We start from the raw sequence: 24,825 nt of genomic DNA, 5'->3' as shown, positions 1-24,825 counted from the left end.
AAAATGAGAAACTACACAAAGTCTTCTAAAGAAATATTCACATATCTTTAATAAAGAAAAGAATGTAATTCATCTATTTGAGGCCAGCCAAACTTGGGGAGTTTTATTTTATCTAGGATTGTCTAAGAGCAGAATTTGGTATACAGTTTGACCTCTTTGATTGTATTTTGAGGTTGTTATTGTACTTTGCTGTCGGCTCTTTAATTAATCTTGCCGGGTCTGTAATATCATTGGGGCAGAAATAATTGCCTAAATATAAAAGGACCTGTTAAGACAGCCACATGGGAAACAGTGAAGTGGTGAAAGAGTGCACTTCTAAGATTTCCTTATTGACTGTTTAGTAAATAAATCGTATGTTTTAATTGCTCTGTCAGAAGGATCCTTCAATGAGGGAAAGGTGACTGGAGCTGAATATGGGAACACCACAGGACAGCTGTTTGGTCTGGCAAAGGGCTCTGTGCACTTGTACTATATATCCAGAGCGACCTTTCAGATTCCATGTACATAGTAACAATTAAAAGTACACAATGACTTGACAATGTTCACTGTGACAGACTGCAGGTTGGCTGCTTCCCATAACAGCCTCCCAGGCAGAGAGGAACAAAGAGCCTGGGCCCATCTGTACGCTGCTCTGAATGCCTCATGTTCCAGAGAGCGCGCTTTGTTTCTCCAAACGCCCCAGGAAGCTCTTCAACAAACAAAACTCAGAGGTCCAGAGGAGCCCAGTCAGGACATTAATATGATAATGAATTCCGGATTACCCTGACAGACGCGGCAAAGAAATAGATCCTTTTGATAATAAGTTATCGGGTTGATTAGGCGGAATTTGTCTGACTCCACGACCGTTGTGAGTATTTCAACAAAGTCAACAAACCCATGCATGACATCACTTCTGCTACCCTCTCTCCCTCTCCTTGTTGCTTTTCAGCAAGTCCGACCCATGCCGCTGATTTAAGGCTCCTTCAGTTGCAGTGCAAATGCTGCTACCTGTCCAGGAAGTTATTGTAAACCATAAACATAGCAGGACCTCCGCTACCACATGAAACAAAGGAAAATGGCTGCTTGTCGCAGGCAGTTCGGAAGAAAAATTACAGTTAATTCAGAGGTATGACTTTGCTTTTCAGCTAATATTCCTAGGCTGAATTAGCTCAGTAGACTTTGTAAAATTAATTTCCAGTCATCCCACCCGACAAGGTAACGCAGTTTGCTTTCTGGCCCATCAGAATAAATCTGATTCTGATTAAAATTGTACTTACTGTTGATTACTTTCAATGGGAGATTAGGTGAAACTTTTTCAGGTAAAATATTGCTGCTTGATTCATACAGTTCAAGGAAGTTGCATGATACTTCCGTAATTTTCAGAAGTGGTGTATGCTGCAGCTCCTCTTGACTTCAGCAGAGGTTGTCATAGCTTTTGGAAAGGTACTTACACTTTTTGTCTTACTATTGATTTCTGTGGTAATTATTATGTCTTCTTGGCTGGATTCTCCAAAAGGCTCTAAGATAAACTTCTGTTACTCCACAAAAGCTCAGCAGGAAAAGGACATCACTGGCTACAGATACAGTAGATGGCTAAGGTCACACAAAGTACCAAAATCGGGTGGCACCAGCCATCTGTAGTTAACAGCTATTATATAAACATAAAGGAATGTGCCCTGTGTTCTGAGTGATGGAAAAAAATTGGTCATTAGCCACTTGGGAACGCCCGATTCCCCCCACAGCTTTCCAGCTGCGATCCAAGTGTGTTTAAATAAAAACTTAGCACACTTAACAAGACGTTTGATAGAGTGTTAACAATCCTCAACTTCACGTTGAGCTGTTAACCAACAAAGTAGTCATTAAATGTTGGTAATGACTGCGTTTCTTGGGATTATTGCTTAATTATAAACTTGATAGAGTGGGTCCTGCCTTCTGACTTGGGGGACATTTTCCATTGCAGAGTTTTAACTACAAACTTTTCTTAATATACCACCTTAGTTATAAACCCTTGAATATAAACTACAGCAAGAACACTATCTTTAAAAACAGTCATTTGTACACTTCACAATTACGTTCAAACCATAACTGATCTTGGATTCACCTCAGACAGTGGACTAGCAAAGCACAACTGCTGGTAACAAATGATTTCTCAGGGAATATGGCTTTCTTTTGTAGAATAAAATAAGCATTTCTGAACAAGAATTCTGCATTCTGGTTGACTGGAAGGAGTGTAGAGCGTAGGTAGCACTTCATTTCAAAAAACACCATGAAAGTGATGTAAAACTCCAATAAATATTTTATCTCTTATTCTTTCAGAAGCGACTAAATACTGTTTGTAGTGTACAAGAAATTATTTCAACAGCCATGACCTTGAAAGTTCCCTTGCTGGCTGCTGTGCCTTAACATTTAATAATTATTTCCCAAAATCTGTAGAGACTATGGCCTTATGTATACAAACAGTTATAGAAATGTATTCAGGAAAGTTTTCTCCTCTGCGCTGATATCTGAGCATCTAAATATATACTATCAAAATCCACAAGGAAAGATAAGGGGTACAAAGTGTCATAGAACCACATACTTCAAATCCCAGCACGAGGTGGCCATGTACAGGCACAAGGGGTCTAGGAAGAAAGATAGTCTTATTTATCTTTCTTTGTTGGTTTCCTGTGTAATTCAAGTCATCGTATACAACTAATGTATATAAGATCTGTTATACAAATCATTAAGTAGATGGGTTTTGAATGTGTGAGTATACTGAATTTATTCCTTTTTTTCCATAAAAAAAGGCTTAAAATACTTAACATTAATTTAAAATTCTTAAAACTCCTTGGCACTTTAAGGCCACTTACTATTTTCAAGCAGGGAGGCAATAAGTAAAAAAAAAATATTTCATCCTTTAAACTGAATCTTGTTCTGTAATTCACAAAATGCAGAATCTTCTAATGCTAAGTAGCTAAGCAAACTAATACATCTTTCGTTTTTTTCAGACTTGTTCTTTTAGGTATTAAACAACGAGGAAATCAAACAAGATTCTGTCTTTAGAAGCTATTAGATCAAACATTCTTTGAAAAGAATAACATATAGAATATATTTATTTGTACAAAATTTTAACTGAAAGTTGCACTGATAGATAGATAGATAGTTTCACAAGTAATTTGTCTGCAAAATGACATTCAAGTATTTTTAGAATTGTTTAGAAGATGGTTAAAATAGTGAATTTTCAAGTTATTGTATTAATTAACTAATCAGTGACAACTGTAAAGAAGAGTAGCATCTTTTAGGAGGACAAATTATATAGCTGGAAAAGATGGAGAAGACTTGGAGCATGGAAGTGTTTTTAGTTTTTGCATTTTATTTCCAGTTATTGCCAGTAAATGAAAGGAGGAGCTGTTTGTTGGAAATCTGAAAGGGAAGAGAGACAAATATCTTTGCATGTGTAAATTGTCTTCTTTCTTCATTCAAAAACTCAGGCTTGTGTCCACAGTGGCTTGTTGGCTCAGTTCATCAGAAAGCCTGCAGCAATTCCCTGAGCCCTCATTTGTAGACATCACTTTGGCAATGGAACAATGCAGCAGATTCCCATTCTAGGGATTACGATACTATATATAAAGAAAACATAAAAAGATTTACATATATCCCATGTAATTTCCCCCATTATATTTTAAGCATGGAGCAGACTTTTGGGTCTTTTAATTGGTAGATGTGTCACAAAATATTAAAAAACAAATTCATAATTTGTATCAGAACATTTTAATTTCAAAGATAATATGTGTCTCATACATCGCATCAGATAGATGTCCCAGAACCTGCAGGCTGGGAAACATGGATAAAAGGTAAGCTATTCTTTTCGGACTAAATCACTTATCTTGCTGAATGATTGGGGTAGCACGTATACTTTCACAACTCCAACCCCTGGTTTGTATACACACTGTAAATAGGCTATGGCCTAGAGAAGGAGTGCAGTTGTTGCTGCCTGGCATTCTGTCCTCATGAGCAAGAGGGAACCGTGGGGATGAAACTTTACCTTTGCCACTTGTGGACCAGGCATGAGTAAGGAAATATTGTCCACCATTCACAGGTTTACAACATCCTATTTCCTACACCTTTCCAGGTGTTTCAAGATAGCAGAGGGGGAACTGTGCCTTTGAGAAATGTCTCTAACATCATAGCTTCACAATCACAAAGATCTATGCTCCACCAGGCAAATGTGCTAGTACTATTATCATGTGCTAGTACTACTTCTTATCTAGAGTAGAACAGTGTTCTACTCTGGATGAGAAGTAAGCACACGATCGCAGAGCACAGTGTTTACAATGGGCAGTACCTGATGCAACATAGATCTTGCCAGGAAGAAGCTATGTGGGACACGTTCAAACCAGCACATTTGAACTCAACTGAATTTATTCCAGATCAGCCCCAATTTGCATCACACAGCTGCCTTAGAACACTGATTTTGGGACCCCCAAAGTCCTGTTTTCTGTATTGTTGGATAATACCCTAACAAGCAATACCTCCATTTCTGGGGATCCACTGTCTGCTAGCTTCTTGTTCCCAGAGGCATGATTAAACTTAAAAACACCTCAGCTGAAAAAGAAAATTTCCACCAAACAGCTTGATTTAAGACCTTGACTTTAAATGGAAAATCTTCCATTTGCTTAACAAACCTGAGGATCAGGCTCCTAATGGAAAAGATGGGAGGAGCTGGAAAGGAAAGGAGCCTAAAAACTTGTTACTGTCACCAGCAGTAAGAAGTGAGGAAAAAAATGTCAGAGTGCAGCCAAATGACAAAAGAGGAGACGCTGGCCACTGTATGCTCTGGGATACCAAAAATACATTAATTTAAATTAAGTTCAATCACATGGCACATAAATAACTCTCTCTGAGAAGATCTCAGCCCCTTTGCAAAGCGTTCTGTTGACACAAGCTCTGTACACAAAGCGCAAGTCTCTTGAGCACGCTGAGGCATGATGTACTTTTTCATAGACCCCTGTGGCTCAGGAACACACTGGAGGAGGAACAGGTTCCGTGCAGTAGAGATCTGGAAGACCACAGTGAAGTGCAAGGCTCCACCTGGAGCAGACCCACTGGCTTCTCTTTAACGCTGTAGTACTAGACATTACACTCAAAATTAGGCAGGGCCTCACAGCTTGATCCCTTGCTGAGGACAGACTGCTTTTCCCCTTACTGCAGAGGACCCACAGACCCGCTATGAGTGAAAGAGGGAGCAGCAGCAGCGTCTAACTCATTTTACACACCCTCAGTTGCCCGGCACTGGGATGGCAGCCATGACCTAGGACGTACAGGAAAGCCACAGCTGTCTGGAACAGCAGCAGAAAGCCAAGAAATTTACCCTCACTGTCTGAAATGACACTAGACACCCGCATGTAGGAGTGTGAATATCTTTCTCCATTTTTTTCCACAGCTTCCCTGCTGGGTCATTAAGACAGAATTTCCACCCATCTTTGTCAGTCAGAATTAGGTAAACTAACTCTCTGGGCTACTTCTTTAGAGACAGCTGAGGGAGATAAGCCCCTGAGAGGCTGATCGGTCCCACCTAATTGGACAAGCACATTGGGGTGCAGTTGGTTGTCATTTTTACATATGTTGGTGCCATTAAGTATGGCGAGACAAATCAACCAGTTTGCACTAGAAAACTGGTTTTCAGGCGACAAAAGGGAGATGAGAGGAATCACCGTTTATGCGAAGTCACAAAAGTTCTTATTTATCTTAAAGGATTTCTTGGGAGGAAAAGTATTTTAAATGACAACACATTTTTCTTAAATTTTTGACTCAGATTAGAAAATCCAAAAAGGTATCCCTATATTTACAGGAAGTGAATGATGAAGTCGTCCAAACTTGATAGGGTCCTTATGAACCGAAAAGTCATCTATACATGCATTTTCTCAAAAATCAGTTAGTATGGTAGAATTTTTATTTATTTATTTTTCTTTGTCCTCATACAGACAATTTATCATTCAAACAGATTAGTTTTGTCACCTTAAATTCACACTGCCAGAAGTCCTGGAGAAGTAATCAAAAAATTGTGTTCTTATTTAAATGTTATGTTCCACATTACATCCAGCAGCACATGCAATGTAAATTAAATAAACCAATTGCAAAATAATAAAATAGGCAAAAAAAAAAAGTGTATCCTTTGTACATTGTACAAGATTTTTATAAATTCTATAATAATTCTCTATTCCATTTGAAGAATTTCTCTTTACATGCTTTCTATCCTCAATAAAATATTAGTAATATCAAATTTGTGTCCATTATGACTAGAGGGATCTTTAATTTTGTCTATGTTTTCTAGCTTTGTCCAAATCCTTACTTTCCTTATTTCATTAGATTTCAAAGACAAACAATCCTAAATTTTAATCTTGCTCAATCCATCTTCTGTAAAAAAAAATATGAAGCCTGTATGTACTGCATGACGCTGATCTTTGTACTCTTAGCTTTATCATTTTACCATATTAACAATAAATGCCACGTTTACCTAGGATACCCAAATGAATAGATTAAGGAGCATAGAAAGGAGAGGAATAGCATTATTCGTTACCTGTGCATTCAGATCTTTGTGAAAGCAACTCCCAAAGTTGCTACTTCTCTCTGCACCATAATGATATTGTACAGTGCCTTTTGGCTCTAGCACAATGTGTTATGCATCAGTGTTTAAGAGCATATTGTGCACCATTATTGCCCTCTCTCTAGAGGACTACAAACTGCATTAGTTTGAATTACCAAATCAAAACTTTATGTGCAGCAGTTCCCCCACAAGGGCTTTAGCATTTTTATGTCATAATCCCTCTATTATCCCCCTCCTCACATGCTTTATAACCATTAAGTTATTGAAAAATTCTCAACAGATGTCATCTTAAGATGAATGTTGCTGTGCCGACTGGTATCAAGGCTGGAATCTGGATATTGCTCAACTTTACTAAAAATGTCAGGGAGAGAATAGTCAGCTGTAAAAATACAAGATATGCCAGCAATGGTTGTTTTCATGTCAACTGCAACATGACTTGTAGTGTTCGCAATTTTAGCTTCTAGAAGATGCAGTTTTCATTTGATGGGTTGGCAGCAATGGCTTGAGATATGTAGCAAGAAAAAGGAAAATAATTCAAGGACTTTTTCCCTCTCCTTTTATGATAAAAGCAGATTTGTGCTTTAATCTGATTTAAGCCTCAAGTCTTACCTTTTAGCATATATTGTTCATATCAAGAATTTTGTTGAAATACAGAAACTTTTTGTATAGGTGTAATAAATATAACAGGTTATTGGTGATTATGTTTTCTCTTTGCATCCAAAGTACTGAAATAACAAACATGATTGCTACCATGGTAATAATAATAATTTATTGATATCTTTCCTCTCATTCCATAGGGACATTTGTAATTTTAAACAACATAAAGACATAAAAATATACATCGTGACATAATTTAGAACCACCTTAAATTTGAAGCAAACAATGCCAAAGACATTTATCTTCCAAAGAGGTGACAGTATGGTATTTAAATAATAGGAGATACACACAGCACAGATACCTGTCAAAATGAGATTCAAGAACAGAGCCAGGGCCCACATTAGTAAGAGCTTTAAAAAATAGTGGCATTTTATAGTAAATCAGCTGTTTAAGAAGCAGTTACTCTACAAAAGAGAGGAATAGCATAATATACTTCCAATTCAGCATAGCAGTTGAGTTCTATTCAGAGATGATGTGACAAACCTGATGAGAGCTTTTTAAAGAGGAAATTACAATAATCAAGTCTCATGATGAAGCAGGTATATTTTGCTGTAGAGCTGGCATGGAATATATAAGGGATATATAGTCTGTGAGGACTGAAGTGGAAATAAATCTATTGGTATTGCATCTGAGATGTGAAGAGTTTTAGTCAAGAATGAGGCTTGAGATTCTTAATGTGGCTCTCCCCTCATTTGTGATCTTTTAGAGAGAGAAAAATCAAATGACAAAAAAACTTCCTATTTTCAGAGACCTCTAAGCTCACCCTAAAGGCCCAAAACTGGCTAATGGAAAGTTTTTCCTTAGGGTGTATGACAAAGACTGTTACTATTCCTCCAATTCACAGCTGTATCTGCTATTTTAGCTGTCTAGACCCCTATAATTAGGGGAAGATTGGTTTCTGGACAGCTTTCCAGCCATCCACTTTCCATTTTGCATCCTAAAGGCTCCACCCTCCTGTGGTTTAGCTCATAGCTTCTGTTGGTGCAAAGATAAAGAGGAGATGGGATGCACCAAAGAAGACTGTTTTAGCTGATAATAGCTATAAAAGATAAGAGGTTGATCAAGCCCATCTTGCCTGTAAGCAATAAAAAGTGAAAATGCCAAATCAAGGCCGCAGAAGGCAGCAGAGGTCTGACTCCACTGTAAAAAATGGTGTTAAGAAAGATGATGCACTCAAATTGCCAGATATTCAAAACTCCCAGAAACTCTCAATTCCCACTGTTTTAATAGCAGATACTTTTGAATGTCCACCCATCTTTAGGGGAATAGAGAACAGGCAATTTTGGAAATAAAAGGTGCTGAACTTCTGTTTTCAAGAAGTATTTAATCACAGAAACCTCATCTTGTATTTAAGTCTTTATAGTCACTGTGCATTGTATATTATTCCTATTTGCCTCTGTTGTAAAAATATTCATTATACTGTGTATGCTGCTTTTGTTCTGTAGTGTTATTTTAAAACTTATGCCATATGAACATTTCCGGTTCTTTTGAATATGATACTCTACTTGAATTTTACTCACATTTTGTAAGTTCAGCTGGTTAGTGTATTCATTTATATGCTGTGATACTTTTCCAGCTCAAAGCTTTAATATTTCATTGCAGTGCTGGTATCTGATCTAAGGACATATATTTTTGTATATTTTGTAAGAATCTTCTTAGGTTTTCCCAACATTTATTTCCACACAGTTCTTCAGTACAGGTTTGGACTGGTTCTGCTCTTCTATTGCATGTTCCCTCCCATGTATTTGGGTAGTATGTCTTGGTGAATTACTCTGCCACTAACCTGGATAATTTCTATTACTTCACTTTATAAAAGTCCATGATGAGCTGCACTAAGGAAAATTACTGTAAAGGTATTTGTGCTACCCCAATGCTATATAAGACCTGGCATAAAGGTTACACACAAAAAATGTTGATAATAATCTAGAACCTCCCTAATTTATAGCCAATTAGAATGTATTTCCTATGTCTCTTATATCTCCCTCTGTGACACCAGGGAAATGTACATTCGCAGCCAAATGACTCATTTACTTTCAATTTTACCTGCACGGTATTAGGAGCTAACATATCTTGTTAAGATATGCAATTCTTCTCCCAAGCAGTTTTCCATCTTTTTCTTCAGCTGTAATAACAGAAGCTAAATAATATTTAACAAATTGGCATTTCCTTGTGCCCTGTCTTCAATCCCCCACCATTGTTTTTAATGGGACAATTTAACCTTTGAACCTATGTCTCTATTGCAGATATAGTTGAAGAGCCTTTAATTGAAATATTCCATACAACTTGACATTCAATATTATTTCTTTGCTCCTCTAATTATCCTTTTAACTTTCTTCTGCTTATTTGTATAAACCTTCCTCAGTCTGTCTTTCTACCAGACTGTTTATATATTTTTCAAAAGCCTTTCAATTATTTGCTCATTCTACTCTTTACATACTACATAACTACATTTGACCTGTGTAACCCTCCTCCCTGTTTAGATTTAGCTGAGATGAATTTCAGTTGCAGGCTCTGCAGCCATTTTTTCAAATTATTTCCTAGTGCTTATCAGTAGTGCTCATCTCTGCATTAGAGAACACCCAAACAAAATCTCTTTGGAAATGTCACACATCAGACTCTCTAACAGCAAAAACAAAGCGCCAATCCAGAAACATCCGAAACACGCTGGTTTATTTCAATACAGGTTACGAGAAACCAAACCTAGACATATATATTCCCAATGGTGAGATGTTTGCCATTTTCAAGCTGTGTTGGGTGCATGCAATCTATAAAATACAAAGCAAAATTAGGCAGAATTCATGCCAAGTCTAAAACACTCCAGCAAGCCAACATAGTATTCCTACTCTACAACTGGCAGTTGTTTCTCTTCCCCCTTCTCTGCTGGAGATTATATCCCTTCTATCTCTGCGACAATTCTTCTTGTCCTCACATTCCTAATGACAGAATCAAAAGCACCTTCTGCTCCTAAATCTAAACGGGGGGTACAGTGATTGACAGTGGCTGGTAGTAAGGATGGCTTGAGTAACCATTCATGCTAATCTGCTATTTAACGTAATCTTTATTTCCAGATAACATCTGGAAACCCTTAACTTTTCCTTTGCATATTCCTATTTGTTATTTCTTTCCAGTATCTTAAATGTTTTTCTTTTCTATAGACAGTAAAGTTTTCTATGGCTGAGAAGAGATTTGGTGCAGAATGGAGACTATGGGTCAACGAAGAGGCTTACATCGTTACCTTCTAGTGCAGTTTTCTGAGTTACTTTCTGATCACGTAGCAAAGCAAAACTTCTGGACTTTATTGTTGTCCACGTTGCAAGTGTCCTAGAGAGTATTACTTGAAATCCATTAGCTTTACTGGGCATATTTGGTGAAGATATCAAAGGTGTTATCTGGAAGTCAAGAAGTTTTCCAGAAAACATTAGGCTGTGACAGGCTGCAAGGATCTTCTCCAGGAGCATATTACCCACCCAACCTTAATAATTGACAAGACTTCCCATGCTATACAAAATTATTTACATATTTTACAAATTTTATGTAAAATTTTCTGTGCAATTTAATTCCCTGAAATTATGACAGAATGGTTTCTTCCCACACAGACAGTTCAACAAGCTCAGTAGTATCCAGTCTTGCACTGTAACTTCATGCTGTCGTCTTTGGGTTTTGCATAGCTGTTTTCCAATTAAAAACTATGTAATTAAAATCCTCCATTATCACAGATTCTGTCCTTGTTACAGTTACCGTGGTTTAACCCCAGCCAGCAACTAAGCACCACACAGCTGCTCGCTGACTCCCCCATGACGGGATGGGGGAGAAAATCAGAAAAGTGAGAAAACTTGTGGGTTGAGATAAAGACAGTTTAATAGGGAAAGCAAAAGCCACGCATGCAGGCAAAGCAAAGCAAGGAATTCATTCACTACTTCCCACTGGCAGGCAGGTGTTCAGCCATCTCCAGGAAAGCAGGGCTCCATCACGTGTAACAGTTACTTGGGAAGACAAACGCCATCACTCCGAAAGTCCCCCTCTTCCTTCTTCTTCCCCCAGCTTGTTATGCTGAGCATGACATCATATGGTATGGAATAGCCCTTTGGTCAGTTGGGGTCAGCTGTCCCAGCTGTGTCCCCTCCCAGCTTCTTGTGCACCCCCAGCCTCCTCGCTGGTGGGGTGGGGTGAGAAGCAGAAAAGGCCTTGACTCTGTGTAAGCACTGCTCAGCAGTAACGAAAACATCCCTGTGTTATCAACACTGTTTTAGTCACAAATGCAAAACATAGCCCCATAGTAGCTACTGTGAAGAAAATCAACTCTATCCCAACCAAAACGAGCACAACAGTCCCCTCTTTCACATATACAATCATCCTTAATGCTTTCACTTAAAAGCAGATCTTTTTATGCAATTGGAAAATGGTAGAAAATTCATTCAAAAATTGAAAATGTTGATTTGTATATACGAGAAGCTTCATATGAGTGATAATTCTATTGCCTTGAAACATTTTTCTCATTACAGCAGGAGCACTGAGTTGAATTTTTATCTTCTGATCCACTGCCTCTCCTTAAAAATACGGGAGCTACCATATTGCATCAGGGAAATGTCATTTGACCAAACGTGAAAGATGAAAAGAAGCTTGAGTTACTAAAATTAGGAATTATGTCAGAAACATATACTATTTTTGATTGCAGAAATTTTCTCTTTTCTGAAACCTTATATAAAAATAAAGCTATTTCCTTACCTGTACGTAGGTAATCACAGAATCACAGAATCGTATAGGTTGGAAAAGACCTTTAAGATCATCGAGTCCAACCATAAGCCTAACACTACCAAGACCACCACTATACCATGTCCTTAAGCATCTCATCCAAATGTCCTTTAAATACCTCCAGGGATGGTGACTCAACCACTTCCCTGGGCAGCCTGTTCCAATGCTTGATAACCCTTTCAGTGAAGAAAAATTTCCTAATATCCAGTCTAAACCTCCCCTGGCGCAACTTGAGGCCATTTCCTCTTGTCCTATCACTTGTTACCTGGGAGAAGAGACCGACCCCCACCTCTCTACAACCTCCTTTCAGGTAGTTGTAGAGAGCAATAAGGTCTCCCCTCAGCCTCCGCTTCTCCAGGCTAAACAACCCCAGCTCCCTCAGCCGCTCCTCGTAAGACTTCTGCTCCAGACCCTTCACCAGCTTCGTTGCCCTTCTCTGGACACGCTCCAGCACCTCAATGTCTCTCTTGTAGTGGGGGGCCCAAACCTGAACACAGTATTCAAGGTGCGGCCTCACCAGTGCCGAGTACAGGGGGACGATCACTTCCCTAGTCCTGCTGGCCACGCTATTCCTGATACAAGCCAGGATGCCATTGGCTTTCTTGGCCGCCTGGGCACACTGCTGGCTCATATTCAGGCGGCTGTCAACCAACACTCCCAGGTCCCTTTCTGCCAGGCAGCTTTCCAGCCACTCTTCCCCAAGCCTGTAGCGTTACATGGGGTTGCTGTGACCCAAGTGCAGGACCTTGCACTTGGCCTTGTTGAACCTCATACAGTTGACCTCGGCCCATCGATCCAGCCTGTCCAGGTCCCTCTGCAGAGCCTTCCTACCCTCAAGCAGATCAACACTCCCGCCCAACTTGGTGTCATCTGCAAACTTACTGAGAGTGCACTCGATCCCTTCATCCAGATCATTGATAAAGATATTAAACAGGACTGGCCCCAACACAGAGCCCTGGGGAACACTGCTTGTGACCGCTTGCCAACTGGAGTAAACTCCATTCACCACCACACTTTGGGCCCGACCGTCTAGCCAGTTCTTTACCCAGTGAAGAGTACACCTGTCCAAGCCATGAGCAGCCAGTTTCTCCAGGAGAATGCTGTGGGAAACTGTGTCAAAGGCTTTACTGAAGTCCAGATAGACAACATCCACAGCCTTCCCCTCATCCACTAGGTGGGTCACCTTGTCATAGAAGGAGATCAGGTTGGTCAAGCAGGACCTGCCTTTCCTGAACCCATGCTGGCTGGGCTTGATCCCTTGGTTATTCTCTACATGCCATGTAATAGCACTCAGGATGATCTGCTCCATCAGCTTCCCCAGTACTGAGGTCAGGCTGACAGGCCTGTAGTTCTCTGGGTCCTCCTTCTGGCCCTTCTTGAAGATGGGCGTCACATTTGCTAATCTCCAGTCAACTGGGACCTCCCCAGTTAGCCAGGACTGCTGGTAAATGATGGAAAGGGGCTTGGTGAGCACTTCTGCCAGTTCCTTCAGTACTCTCGGGTAGACCTCATCAGGCCCCATAGACTTGTGAGTGTCTAAGTGGTGCAGCAGGTCACTCACCATTTCCCCCTGGATTATGGGGGCTCCATTCTGGTCCCCGTCCCTATCTTCCAACTCGGGGGGCTGGGTACCCAGACAACAATTTGCCCTGCTATTAAAGACTGAGGCAAAGAAGGCATTAAGTACCTCAGCCTTTTCCTCATCCTTGGTCACTGTGTTCCCTCCCCCGTCTACTAGGGGCTGGAGATTCTCCTTAGCTCTCCTTTTGCTGCTAATGTATTTGAAGAAGTGTTTTTTGTTGTCTTTTACAGCAGCAGCCAGATTGAGCTCTAGCTCAGCTTTGGCCCTTCTAATTTTCTCCCTGCACAGCCTTGCTACACCTTTGTAGTCCTCCTGAGTTGCCCGCCCCTTCTTCCAGAGGTCGTAGACTCTCCTCTTTTTCCTGAGTTCGAGCCAGAGCTCTGTAGTCAGCCAGACCGGTCTTCTTCCCCGCCGGCTCGTCTTTCGGCACCTGGGGACAGCCCGCTCTTGTGCCTTTAGGACTTCCTCCTTAAAGAATGTCCAGCCTTCCTGGACTCCTTTGCCCATCAGGGCTGCCTCCCAGGGGACTCTCTCAACCAGTCTCCTAAACAGGCTGAAGTCTGCCCTCCGGAAGTCTAAGGTGGCAGTTTTGCTGACGCCCCTCGCCGCTTCTCCACGTATCAAAAACTCTGTCATTTCGTGATCACTCTGCCCAAGACGGCCTCCAACCATCACATGGCTCACAAGTCCTTCTCTGTTCGTGAACAAGAGGTCCAGCGGGGCACCTTCCCTAGTTGGCTCACTCACCAGCTGTGTCAGGAAGTTATCTGCCACACGCTCCAGGAACCTCCTGGACTGTTTCCTCTCTGCTGTATTGTATTTCCAGCAGACATCCGGCAGGTTGAAGTCCCCCACAAGAACAAGGGCTAGTGATCGTGAGGCTTCTCCCAGCTGCTTATAGAATAGTTCATCTGTCTCCTCATCCTGGTTGGGGGGTCTGTAACAGACTCCCACCACAATATCTGCCTTGTTGGCCTTCCCCCTGATTCTTACCCATAGACACTCCACCCTATCATCACCATCATCGAGCTCTAAACTATCCAGACACTCCCTGACATATAGGGCTACCCCACCACCTCTCCTGCCTCGCCTATCCCTCCTGAAGAGTTTATAGCCATCCATCGCCGCACTCCAGTTGTGCCAGTCATCCCACCATGTTTCCGTGATGGCCACCATATCATAGTTTTCCTGATGTACAATGGCTTCCAACTCCTCCCGCTTGTTGCCCATGCTGCGTGCATTGGTGTAGAGGCACTTCAGCTGGGCTGTCATCCGTGTCTCCTTCATAGAAGAACACCCCTTGCGTGCTTTGAGGCGTTTCACTGGCGTTTCCCTCTGGGCTCCTATTGCCTCAGTATCCCCTAGCTCAACTCTGCACAACTTCAGCTGTGCCCCAGTGTACCCCACACATCTCAGAGACACTGGCCGAGTGCCCTCACTGGCACCCGCTCCCTCTAACCGTGGCACGTCGTCCCTCAGCTTCCCTCGGGCAAGCCTGATATTATCCTCCTCCCCCTTCGAGTCTAGTTTAAAGCTCTGTCGATGAGCCCCGCAAGTTCCTGAGCAAAGATTCTCTTTCCCCTTTGAGAAAGATGAATCCCATAAGACGCCAGCAAACCCGGTGCTGTGTAGGCCATCCCGTTGTCAAAAAATCCAAACCCGTGGCGATGACACCAGCCACGGAGCCATGAGTTAATAGATTGGGCGCCTCTGTTCCTTCTTGTGTTGCTGCCCACAACTGGAAGGAGAGAAGAGAAAATAACCTGTGCTCCAGAGTCCCTTACTAGCTGTCCCACAACTGCATGTCACACTGATGTCACACAACTGCATGTCACACAAGTAATGTCACACAACTGCAACCTAAATGAGCAGACCTAAATGAATGCTTTTGGCATCACAGTTGTTCCAGATCAGGAGCACACATACAGTCAATTATGAAGGTTCAACACATAAATGGTAACTAATTATGATGCAGTAACTTTATTACTTCTAATTGGCAACTAGAAGTCTGACCTTGTTTAACCCTCATGTAGCTGAATGAGTGAGTTAATACATAAAAAACTTTTTCTCTCTTCTGCAAGGTTAAACAGAAAGCTTCTGGAAAGGTAGCTGGCTTGTTTCTTTTCACTTTTTTTTTTTTTTAATATACTGACAGTTCATCAAAACAGATCTCCAAATACATTAAAAGAGAAACCCATTAGAAACCCTTCCTAAGTTTTAAAGATTTCCACAACAGTGAACACACTTTTAAGCTGTTATAGTACTCTTAATATATAGCAGCACTGTGTAGTCAAGACAGAAACTACAGAACTCTTTTGCATTCAGTATATGATGATCAAGAGAAGGGCTTTCAAGCTCAGTTGCAAAGCAGTTTAACATTCACTCTTGACTATTATGTGGAAAGTTTAACAGAAAAAAAAAAATCAAAGATTTTTATTTTTTGTAATGAAGAACAGTGAGTTTTATCACTAAGAACATGTGAACAGCTGTGCTGAATCAGACCAAAAGCCTGTCTGGTCCCGTATCCTGTCTCTGACAGTAGGCAAAAGCAGATGCCTGGAAAAAGGTGGAGGAAGATGACAAGTGTATTGTGAAATTCCCCTAAACATTCACCCCCCACACCCAACAGTTAAATGCTTAGGAAACTTTTGGAGGTAGAGGTGGTATCTCCGTTCCTTACAGACTCCAGTGACATTTTCTTTTATAGCTTCCTCCAATGCCTTTTGAATCCAAACAAGCAGTTGAGTCCCAGTGCCTTTCACATTGGGTATTACCACAGGTAATTTACATACTGTGTGGAGATTAGCCCTTTTTTCTTGATCTGAACCTGTCACCTGCTGGTGTTTTTTGATTGAATACAGTCCTAGGACTGAAGGGGAAGTGGTCCCTACACTGCACCACTTCTGAACTTAGAAGTTCCTACCTCCCTTCTTGCTGTCTGGCTCAAACCATCCTAGTTTATTTAGCATTTCCTCACTTGGAAACTGTTCCACACTTTTGAACAGATTTCACTCTGCCATCATTTGTTGCTGGGGTTTTTGTACATTTTCCTGACTTCCTGTCATATCTCCCTGAGGATGGGAGGGTCAGACATACGTAACGTTCAAGTGCAGGTGTGCTGGAGATTCTTACAGTAGTATAATTATGTTTTCTGTCTTGTTTTCTATTCTTTACCTATTAATTCCTAACATTCATTTTTTTCCTTTTACTGAACACCCAAGTGACAATTTTGTGAAACTATCTATTATAATTGATGATCTCATTCCTGAGTGGTAATGATCATCTTAGAACCCATCATTATAGAACTCATCATAAAATTAGGTTTGTTTTTCCATATGTGTATCACTTCACGTTTCTTTGCATTAAATTCCATCTTCCAGTTTATCATCCAGTCCCTCAGTGCTGTGTAGTCCTTCTGCAACTCTTTGCAACCACCTCTTCTTTTTAAGATCCAAAATAAATCAGCGTGATCAGCAAACTTTGTCACATAGTTATTCATCTCCTTTTCATGACTGTTTATTCAGAAATCCACTGGTCACTTCTCTTCTCTGTGAAAAATAACCACTTTTTCCACTGCCTCCTAATTTATAGCTAGTTATTTTTCCAGGTTGGACTCTTTCCTCTTATACCATGGCTGCTTAGTTTCCTTAAGAGTCTCTGTAGAGGCTCCAGACTTTGTCATATTTTCTATCAGTTTCATTCAGAGTATAGGCTTATTTATCTGTGGTGCCCTAGAGGAAGTCTCTTTCTTAGTTCTCTGGTAGCAAGGCAATTTTAAGAGCAAAGTTACATACTTCAGTCCGTAGTTCTTCCATTTCTTCCTCGAATTTCAGCAGAGCTCTTGGAAGCATGCATTTGGCTTTGGTGATCTAAAATCATTCATTTTGTCAAGTTGTCCTATAAGCTGTACTCCTGACATTTAAATCTGATATTTGTATTCTCTTTTATGTTCCCTGTGAAAAACAGTTCTGGCTTTAAAAAAACCTCTTCAAATGCCTACCTGATGCAGAGAGATTTGAAATAGTAATTTAATTCTTCTGCTATGTTGTCATCTATGTTGTCATCTCATCCAAGCACTCATTTTATGCCTTGACTGTTTATTGGGCCTTTAGACTGTCTGACAGACTTTCTGCTCCTGATAAGATTTTAGCTTTTTTTTTTGTCTGGCCTTGCTGTGTTTTTACATTTAAGCTACCAAAGTTCATGTGCTTTTCTGATTTCTTTATTCACATTGAACTTCAGGTTTTTGAAGGAAGGCTTTTTATTTTTAATAGACTTCCTTACTCTGCTGTTTGTCCATGCTGACTTGCTTTTGTTCTTCTTAAAATCTTCTCTGCAAATGGATGCATTTGTGTTGCGCCTCCAACATGAGGCTCCAAAATTATTCCCAAATTTCCAGTAAAGATTTTACTTTTTTAGCTTCTCCTTTTAGTTTCTTTTTAAGTAGCTTTCTCGCTTTCATGTTGTTTCCCTTTTTAAATATCACATGACAGTAGAGGATTTTCCAACTCTTGTTATTCACACAAAACAGTTGAGACGAAGTATGTTGTATCTACTTTGGCAGAGTGGCTCTTCGACAACAGCATTATGCCACTTTCCTATGGACTGACTCAGGACCAGGAGGATTATTTCTCCTCAGGGATGTATGGCTTGGAATTGTTGTCCAGGAATCATTGGCTGTTCCTAAAAACACAGCCTCAGCATCCCTGCATGTTTTTTAGCCAGTCTAGTGTGAATTAGCTGACTTTCCATGTTCCTATTGTGTTTCTTGCATTTGGTGCTTCTCTGATCTCCCCTCAGCAAGTGGCAGACACTTTTGCCCGGTTGGTTAAGCAGCGTAGTCCCACAGGTTTATTTTTCCTATTTAAATCTATAATTTCAATTCATAAACACACAAGATTACTTTGTGAATGGCTTGTTAATGCTTAAGTCCGAGCTTTCTATATTTCCAAGCACCTTTCCTCCATCATTTTCCTCAGTACTTTCAACTTCTATTTTGCTGTCCCACTGATTTATTTTATTCCATTTTCTGACGCATGTATTCCTCAAATTGTACAGGTGCCTATCAGCTAGAACAGTGCATATAAGACCACATATATGATTCTGTAATACCCCATTTGGAAGTGGCAGTGGCAGTCAAGCCAGGAAGGCTTCTTTGCCCACAGCAGTGGTCTACTCATGTGGTTTGGGTGTAAGAACTATAACAGAGAATCCAACTCAGTGGGAAAGACTACACAATAAAATGCTCTTAAAATGAAAACACACTCGTATAACAAGGAAGTTATTAATATTAACTGGGACATGTGCTTAATTTCACTGCAATATAAACACACTTTTGATGTTCATTTTCAAAGTATGCATTTGTATATAATTATGCTTAATGCATATCATACTCTGCAGTCTTATGATTTTACAGTCAGTCTGATGGAAGTGTTTGTTTTTTTCATCCTTTTTATTTGCATTGCAAAATATTTCTTGTCTGTATTGTTCTTACCTGCTGGAAACAACTTTCTTTTTCATGGATCATGTGGATAAGTATTTCCAAGAGCCATCTGATATACCATATTTGGAAAATTAGTAAATATTTACTACTTTCATGTAAGTGAAGCACTGCAGTAATGCACTAATGTTGGTGCAATTTAGTCTAATATTTATATGATTTAGCAACATGAAAGAAAAAAACACTTACTTGTTATAATGTAGATTAAAAAGAGAATTCTGACTACAGCCTTATCAGTAGTACTTTTAGACGTATTTAATTTTCTTTTTCAGTGATTGTTGTCACAACAACTATTGTTTCCAGTAAGCTTCATATCACCCAGCAATAATAATGCCATTTTAATCTTGTAATGATGTGTCTTCTCTAGCTGAATTAATAAGGAAACCAACTAAAAGATAATTTGGGATATCTCTGAAATGTGTGCTAATAAAAAGGCTATGATCAGTCCCACTACATGTTGTTCTTAGTAATATTATGCTAATAATAGTAAATAATAGTCTTTTATTTATGTCCTTCTTCCTTTTCTTTATAGAAACAAATATTGGTAAATTTGCATGAAACAATACCAATGGCCATTTCCTTCTGAAATATACAGGCACGGCCCTGCTAAATTGAACAGTGCCAGTCCTGTTTCTCTCAATGTATAACATGGTCTCTATAGTTTTTCAATACCTCTCTTCAACTGAAATGTCCTTTCATGCTATAGAAAAAATATAAAAAATGTAAATCATTGTTTATATTTATTTATCAACTATTTGCTTGTATATCATTATACAATAAATGCCATCATGCTCACTTGTAAATACTGCAAGCGTTCCCTAGCAAAAAATTCTGCGACCCTGTATTGGGTTTCCATGACAAGGTTTTGGCGGGGGAGGGCTACAGGGGTGGCTTCTGTGAGAAGATGCCAGAAGCTTCCCCTATGTCCGATAGAGCCAATGCCAGCCGGCTCCAAGACGGACCCGCAACTGGCCAAGGCTGAGCCCATCAGCGACAGTGGTAGGGCCTCTGGGATAACATGTTTAAGAAGAGGAGGGGGAACCTCCACATCAGCAACAGCAGCCATTGAGAGCAGTGAGAATATGTGAGAGCAACAACTCTGCAGCCCCCAAGGTCAGTGAAGAAGGAGGGGAGGAGGTGCTCCAGGGGCTGGAGCAGAGATTCCCCTGTAGCCCCTGGTGAAGACCATGGTGAGGCAGGCTGTCCCCCTGCAGCCCATGGAGGCCCACCGTGGAGCAGATATCCACCTGCAGCCCATGGAGGACCCCATGCCGGAGCAGATGGATGCCAAAAGGAGGCTGTGACCCCGTGGGAAGCCTATGCTGGAGCAGGCTCCTGGCAGGACCTGTGGACCTGCCAGGTCCATGGAGAGAGAAGAGCCCACGCTGGAGCAGGTTTGCTGGCAGGGCTTGTAACCCTGTGGGGGATCCATGCTGGACCAGTCTGTTCCTGAAGGACTGTAGTCTATGGAAAGGACCCACACTGGAACAGTTCATGAAGGACTGCAGCCTGTGGGAAGGACCCACATTGGAGAAGCTCGTGGAGGACTGTCTCTTGTGGGAGGGACCCCACGCTGGAGCAGGGGAAGGTTATGAGGAGTCCTCCCCTGAGGAGGAAGGAGCGGCAGAGACAACGTGTGGTGAACTGACCTCAACCCCCATTCCCCGTCCCCTGTGCTGCTGGGGAGGGAGGAGGTAGAGAATTTGGGAGGGAATTTAAGCCCTGGAAGAAGGGAGGGGTGGGGGGAAGGTGTTTGAAGAGTTAGCTTTTATTTCTCATTACCCTACTCTGATTTGATTGGCAATAAATTAAAATAATTTTCCCCAAGTCGAGTCTGTTTTGCCTGTGATGGTAATTGCTGAGTGATCTCTCCCTGTCCTTATTTTGACCCATGAGCTTTTCATTATATTTTCTGTCCAGCTGAGGAGCGGGAGTGATAGAGCAGCTTTGTTGGGCACCTGGCATCCAGCCAGGGTCAACCTACCACAGACCCACAATTGATGCAGTCATAATTAGACTACTATTTCTACATCCAGATGAAAACTGTCAATAGTCATGTAAATACAACAAGTGTACCCTTCCTCTGGCTCTAAAATATATTTTGAACCTGTGAGACTGCAGCTTTGCTCCATAAAAAGCAAATTAAAGTTATGGATCTCCTGAATGGTGAAACCTCTTTTTCCTCATGGGACATGGATACTTTCTCATGGTACAGGTCATTTTTGCATGATTTCTGCAGGATGAAGGAGTGTCTTTTCTGCATATGGTATATCAACATTTATATACTTCAGTTCAGACCTTTCTCTCTCTTTCACTATTATATATGGGCATATATACCTTTTCTTTACATAGTCTGGAAGGTGCTGCTAAGGCCACAGTAGGCTTCTGGTTTTATTACTGCATATTTGGCCGGAGACCATCTGGGTCCAGCTCAAGTGAGCCTCCACCAAAAATGTTTTTTCTGGATACCTCTGCCTACCTTGTGGACAGGTTGGGTCCTCCATAAAATCTTTGTTTTCCCCATTTGCATTTGCAATGGTGACTGAGGTAAGCAAGACCTCTAAGAGCTTTGGTGGAGCCAGGACATCAAGAGACCTCCACAAAGTTAACCTTTTGGTTTAGACATAAGAAATGGCCTAGAAAGCAGGAACAGTTCTCTGAGAGGTACAGTGTAGATTTAACATGGTGTAATATCCTTATCATTGATGCTAGTACTGTCAGACACAGAATAAGATATTACACCTCATGAAAGGAGGTGGTTGAGTCTGACCATTGACTTCTAATGTGAAAAGAAATTGTAACTGTAGCTGTAAACACTCTGATGAAAAAAACCTTATCAAGTTAATGTGTTTTTCTTTTCTTCCCAAATTAGATGTTTTGTTGTAAAGTCAAGGAACCACGAATAAATCATTATACTAAAACAGATTCTCGTACAAATATTTTATGTACAGATTGATCTAAAAAATATCAAATGTGTATAGCATATTTGGCACAAAAACAGTTTCTGTCTTTTTCGTATTAACAGAATCCCTAAACTACTGTGCTGAAGGTTTCCAAATCCTCTAAATCTTGCCATTGTGGAAAAGCCAAAAGTTATGTGGAATGTGGCCAAAAAGGGCATATTATTATTTGATTTTAGCGGTATAAAAAAAGGAAAGTAACAGTATACACCATTTTTTGCTCAGTTTACCATTCCTGTATCAGAGAATATATCTATGAAGAAAAAACAGAGAATAAAGAGATAGGGTATGAAAATTGTGGATCATTACCTGAGGGATAAAACCCCCCTGTTTTCTTAACTTTGTGTGTCTTATGAAGAAATGTGCCAAACTACCCACTGCACATACAGTATTTATACATTCATTTTTTCTTCCACTTTCTGGATTCTGGAGCTGTCTTATTGTTTGGTCTGTTTCCAAATGCCAATTTTAGCCTAAGTCTTAGCACAGAATGGAAATTTGATCAAGAAAAGCATTTATATCTCTGTGTTGGTATTGTGCTGCAGGGCTTACATAGCTTGGCATTGTGGGATATTGCATTACTTAATCCTCTGACAAAATAGAATCTCTTCCCACCATGTAACTTCTCTTATAAGTAGCCTCTACTTGCAGACAGGATTCCCATCTTCTTGACTAGAGCAGTCCAGTCACACGCTGTGTAGTCATTGTGTATATAAATGTGAAAACTGTCAGAGGGCAAATAAGCCATGGTGGTACAGCGTACCATCGTTGTTTTACATATAGCCAAAACGTTTCCTCTAACTGTGACTTGATCATTTCAGTCACTGTAAAGAGCCCTAAATCGAGTAGTCTTTATCATTTAGTCTCTTCTCAAAAAGAATTATTTCTGCATGTCCAGAAATTTTCATTCTTTATATGAAAGCACTGGATAAGTTTAAAAATATGCTGATTTTTTAACAGGATGCATTCCTGTAGGAAGAGTTTTATTTGCATAATTAATTAAACTTACATTCTTAGGATTGCAATGAAGAGCATTATTTTGGAATGCCTAAAAGAAGTTAAGCAAAATGAGATACGGAATTGCAGCTCCAGACTACATTCCACCACTTTATATTATTATTCTTTTTTATTTTGAAGGCAGTTCTCAAAAGCCAGATGTTGAATGTAAATTATGTTTTTGCAGTAGTAACATGTGGTTACTTGCTGGGTTCACATTTACAGACATTTTGTGTCAGTTTTCTCCATGTCTTTCACATAGGCAGGCTGCAGATGTGCTTCTAAACTTCTGTCTTTCTATGTAATATATCATATTTTAATTACTTTCCATTCTTCTTTCATTTGATTCACATGTGAAAGAAATTCTTGGCTAATCCCATGTGAGATCTATAAATAACCTTTTATGTAGAAAAGATTTTTTTCTTTCCAGTAGCTTTATTTTATTCTTAAGAGTTGTGTTCAAGCTTTTTGTCTAAGCAAGCAACCTATATGTCTGCTAAGAGCTGTTTTTATAGGTCAAAGAAAAATCTTTCACCTCTTCTTCACCTGTAGGAAACTTGAGGGTCTTTCTGTTCATTTCGGTGTGTTCAGGAATAAATCATAAAATATTATGATCTTATACATACAAGTGCTTGCAAAACTTATTCTGACATAGAAAAGTACTCATGAGTCTTTCTTAAAAATGCTTTAACTATGGACATGCTTAAAATGATATTTCATGGTTTTGCTAGTTATGAGTTTTCTTTTGCAGTTTTGTTCCTAAAGCTTTTATGCTTGTTGTACTTAGAAGGATGGGAAGAAGAAATCTGCAGGAGTGCCATCAACCGAAGGTGCCATGGCCAACGGATTAAGGTATTTTCCTGAATGAAATAAAACATCGTTGTTGTTTCATTTATCTGTATCAGAGAAACAATCACAGAAACTTTTGTGATAGTTTTTGTCTTTCTGGGTTCTCATAGCAGTGGCTAAAACCTGGTACTTGTCCCCAAAACTTTACCAAATCTCTAAGTGCATTGACACTGCACAACTTGTTTATCATTTTGTGATTCAGTTTCCACAGTGAGAAATGTGGATAATATTTTGCAAAAGCACTCTGAGATCTACAGATGTAAAGCACTGAATAACAACTAAGTATTCATGTTGAAGTTATGTGACCAATTCTCAGTAGATGGCTTTATTTTTCTGTTGTTGTTGGATACACCGGACCCATCTGTATACACAAGATACATTTAAATATGTTCAGTAAGATGCTTGCTGTCGGAAGGAGTGTCAAAAGACATTGAATCAGCAGTCCAGGAATCGAACGAGCAAGTACATATTTTATCAGAGTCCTGGCAAGTCTGTTCTGCACACTTCTGCATTCCTACTTGGGCCAAGTAGAACTGTGTTGACACAGAAATTGAAGAACAGCTTGGCTTTAATCAAACAAGATAAATACTAGTTATAAAATGCAATTTACTTCCATTTCTGTTTTGATGCCATACATAGATTCTGTTTTATGCACTAAATATGTGTTGAGCAATAATTAGCTATGTTGTTAATAGTTTTATAATGAAATATATATGGCACCAGGAAAGCACTTAAGAGTTTTACACATTAAATCATAGTGTCTGTTTCCATAAAGTTTTAATGACACTTCTGCCCTGTCCTGCAGAGTACACAACACATTTGTGAGGTTGTCCTCTGTACAGGAAGGGCACAAGAAACAATGAGGTAGGATTCAACCATTTTATACATGACAATGTATAGAACAATCATAACCTTGTGTTATAAGAAAACAAAATCTCTCTGGAGTAATTTCTGGGCAGTACAA

This window comes from Mycteria americana, chromosome 2 (assembly GCF_035582795.1).
Source record: "Mycteria americana isolate JAX WOST 10 ecotype Jacksonville Zoo and Gardens chromosome 2, USCA_MyAme_1.0, whole genome shotgun sequence".
Classification (NCBI taxonomy): Eukaryota; Metazoa; Chordata; class Aves; order Ciconiiformes; family Ciconiidae; genus Mycteria; species Mycteria americana.
The sequence above is the reverse complement of the archived record's forward strand: the minus strand, read 5'-3'. Positions refer to the sequence as shown.